Source organism: Marmota marmota, unplaced genomic scaffold (genome assembly GCF_001458135.2).
Source record: "Marmota marmota marmota unplaced genomic scaffold, marMar, whole genome shotgun sequence".
In the NCBI taxonomy this organism is placed as follows: Eukaryota; Metazoa; Chordata; class Mammalia; order Rodentia; family Sciuridae; genus Marmota; species Marmota marmota.
In genome coordinates this window covers 39909234-39913182 of record NW_025999968.1, presented here as the reverse complement: position 1 = coordinate 39913182, position 3949 = coordinate 39909234, and the positions used below count along the sequence as shown (strand labels likewise).

Sequence of the window (3949 nt, the reverse complement as noted above, 5' to 3'; positions counted from 1 at the left end):
ACATGGTTGTGACAGGCTCATCATCAGTGTTATTGTCTTCACAACATCTGCAGTACAACGGGGTCCTAAGTCCAGAGAAAAATGACTAGAAACTTGAACTTCCTGAGAATGAAAATTTCAATGTTCATCATGCTTAGGTTTTTTGCACAATGTAGGTACCCACTCTTCCTCCACAGCTGGCCAAGAGGAATTATCCCAGACTAGTCTTGTCTTGAACCTGACTATGACTAATATGATTCACTCTAGAACAAGAAACAACAAAGGTACTTTTCATACAGATAGTGTCTAAATATTGGTGCTTCAAGAATTCATGTCTATGCAGTTATCTAGGATTTGGAACCATATTTTCATAAACAATGTATTGGCTGTGCCAACAGGCTCCAAATTTGTCACCTAAGGTAGACAAAAATCACTGAATGCAACTATAGTTGATAGATGATTACTATATGACACTCTACTCAAAGTTCCCCTTTGAGACCTACCTGCTGAATCAGAGTCCTTGTCTCCTTCCTCCTGATTCTCCCCCCATCTACCTGCTAAGCAATCAGAAGCAAATATTTTCACGACTGGAAGCCAAATCAAGCAAAATTCCTCCAAATAATATGTAGAGATAAGTTTATGCAACAGACAATCCCAGGTGGTCAGGGAGAAATAGTCAAGGGCTCTCTAACAAAACCTTGTCCTATTGAATCCTCACCTTTTTCCTGGGCTACTTTTAACAGCTTAATTAAATTTCTGTGCTAAATAGCTTCCTTCTGCAACCCTAGACATAAGCCAAGACTTTGTTTTATCCCTTCTCTCTGGCCAAAACAAAAGAAGATGAGTATTTTTTAAAGGAAACTGTATCAACAACAAAAAGGTACAATAAAGGAAATACATGAGTCCATGGTAAATGTCACTACTGGGTAGACTGTGGATTGCTGAGCAGAATACCTAAGTAGCACCCCTTACTCATTTGGTTAGCATATAGCAGGTGATGTCCCTAAGCGCTCCTCTTTCCCCAGCTGGGGAGCATAAAGCTGGCCTCCCCAACCCCTCCTACTTGCCTCTGTAATCATGTTAGCTGTGAATTGGCTCCTGCGGGCTCACTGAAGCAAGACTTTCTGGTGGATTGGCATGGACAAGAGAGGAGTAAGTAACTGAAGACTTCGAACTCTGCACCCATAAGAAGAGTTCATCGTGGAACTGGATAACAAGACACGGCGCAGGCAGAGTAACAGTGGTCCCTCTAGACAGAGTCCCCGCAGTGGTGGCAGCAATATCACACCGCCTTATCCACCCTCTTCCAGCCTTCAACGCAAAAGCGAGGTAGCAGCTACTGCTCCAGAAACCAGTGGCCTCACCTCATTCACCATAAGATCCTCTCACCAATCACTCAGGCAAAAAGGAGCTTGAGTGAGTGGTGATGGTCAGGTTTTGTTTGTGACTCTGGGAAAGGCCATTTCCTGTCGCTCTCCTTGGCAGCCTTGCTGGGTGAAAGGAGCCAGGAGGCCCCTGTCCTACCCTCATCTTTCGGAGGTACAGGGGCTTGACACCTGCCTGCCTCCCTTTTGGTCTCTTAATGTGGCGAGCAGCAGTAATTCCAAGGCCAAATTCATTTGGTGGGGGCAGAGGGTATAAGCTGGTACTGAAGATCCAGTCTTGCTCCTTTGCTGATATAGTTCTGGCAATTAACACCACCACCAGTAAGGAAGTGGCACTGAAGCTAGAATGCATCCCCTAGTTGCTGTAGGAGCACAAACTGTTAGTCTTCAGGTGGAATTGGCATCTCCCACATATGGGATTATGATTAGGAAAAAGTTAATAATGTGCTAGTCATGGATCTTTGGGGACCCAGCCTTGAAGATCCCATCAATTTCTGCTCAGGTAAGTTCACAATGACAACTGTGTTTATATTAGCTGACCAGAATTGAACATGTGCACACAAAGAATTTTATATACAAAGACATTAAGCCTGATAACTTTCTAATGGGTATTGGGCATCACTGTGATTTTGTTCCACATTGACTTTAGCTTGGCAAAAACAAACAAACAAAAACCAAACAAACAAAAAACAGAGATGATAGGACAAGGATACACATACTGCAAAGAGAAAATTAAAACCTCTCTGGCACTGCCCAATATGCTGGCATCAATGCACATCCTGTTATTGTGCAGTCACTGAGATGACAAGAAATCACTAGGATGTTTTGATATATTTTAATAAAACCATCCTACCATAGCAAGGAATGAAGGCTGCAACAAAGAAACAGAAAATATTAAAAGATTAGTGATACAAAGATGTCCACTCTTGATAAATTTTATGTAAGGGGTTTCCTGTAGAATTTGCTATTTACTTCAAATATTGTCCTAATCTACTCTTGGAAGAAGTCTTGGATTACATGAACCTATCCAAGGCAGCTATTTCACATCCTTTCAGGCCCCTGAACCATGAATATGCTACAAATTTTATTGGACAATGTAAAAGCAACACAGGCAACCTCTTCCAATGGGCAGGGCCAGCAAATCCAAACCCCCAGAGATAAGCAAACTGAGAAAACCTTACAATAGTGAAACATAGTGCCTGGTTTTCAATTGATTTTTTTCAAGCAGAAAATTTAAGTATATGATTGACGATACATAAATTGGTAAAATCTTGCATATACCATTTTTTTGTTGAAATTTTTCTTTTGAACTATACTGTTTTGAGATTTCATTTCAGAAAAATGGTATGAATAGTCTTCAGTCACACTTGTGATGGTTGTAAATGCTCACAATTGTGCATTCTTGGGGGTTTTTCCCCCACTTCTATGGTTTGCAACTATTCACTTAAAACATTCTTCAAATGGTTGTCTTCTAGTTTGCAAGCCAGCTATGGGAGCAACCACATTCTAGTACTAGAGCATATGAGAGAGTCTGCCTTCTTACCTGTTTCGGAAATAACAGCACCTAAAGTGAAGAACTGCCAGCCATGGTGGCACATGCCTGCAATTCCAGCAGTTTGCTCAGGAACCGGAGGAAGGAGGATCACGAATTCAAAGCCAGCCTCAGCCAAAGCAAGGCACTAAGCAAGTCAGTGAGACCCTGTCTCTAAATAAAACACAAAATTGGACTAGAGGTGTGGCTCAATGATTGAGTGCCCCTGAGTTCAATCCCTGGTTCACCCCCTCCAAAAAAATAAAATAAAATAAAGACCTAAGAAAAACTTAGTGACTAATATTTTTTTTAAGATTCTAGACACACACACACACACACACACACACACACACATATGGCTTTGATAAATGTAATCACTGTAAACATCTCCATCATCTGGGATTTGGTTATTATTTTGAAATGGGAGCTTTCTGTTTACAAGTTCACTAAACACTAAAAACTATTTCAGTAAGGAAATAAATATTTTTAAAAATGAATAACAAAATGCCTTGCTGACTCACTATGAAATATAAACATCCTTGATTTTTTGATAGATTACTTCAAGCCACTTATTACATGATATTCCTTTATAAATCTATTAAGAGTTAGTGTTATAAATTCTCATTTTTAATTTATTGTTTTTCTTTGGTCTGAAGGGAAAAGGCATTCTTTCTTTCTTTCTTTTTTTCATGACTTGTAGGCATAATGTCCAGTACTACACTTGCCAGAAGTTGGCATTATAACTCCTGTTGCCACTGACCAACAGCTAGACTGACTCTGAGTAAGAATGAAAGCCTTAAAGTGTTGGACTACAAAATGTTTTTCTTTGAAATACTTGTGAAATGGCTATAAGCAGTTGACTCTTAATCTTGAACATCACACTGTGTGAAGTTCAAGTGATGGTTGACCCTCTCTAGACCCCCACCCTCTTCTATAGATTACCTGTGTCCCTGTACTCCCTCTCAATCATAGTTGGTTATTCTTTTAATTTTCTCTGACCCAAGAGAAAGAAAATTTATTGATGATAATTCCTTAAATAGTATGATTTATTGTT

The 3949-nt window shown here is 39.9% G+C and overlaps 1 pseudogene; it reads left to right on the top strand.

Annotated features, from left to right (window-relative positions):
• Positions 1 to 223: 223 nt before the first annotated feature.
• Positions 224 to 2550, top strand: LOC107136106 (annotated as a pseudogene).
• The last annotated feature ends 1399 nt before the right edge of the window (positions 2551 to 3949 follow it).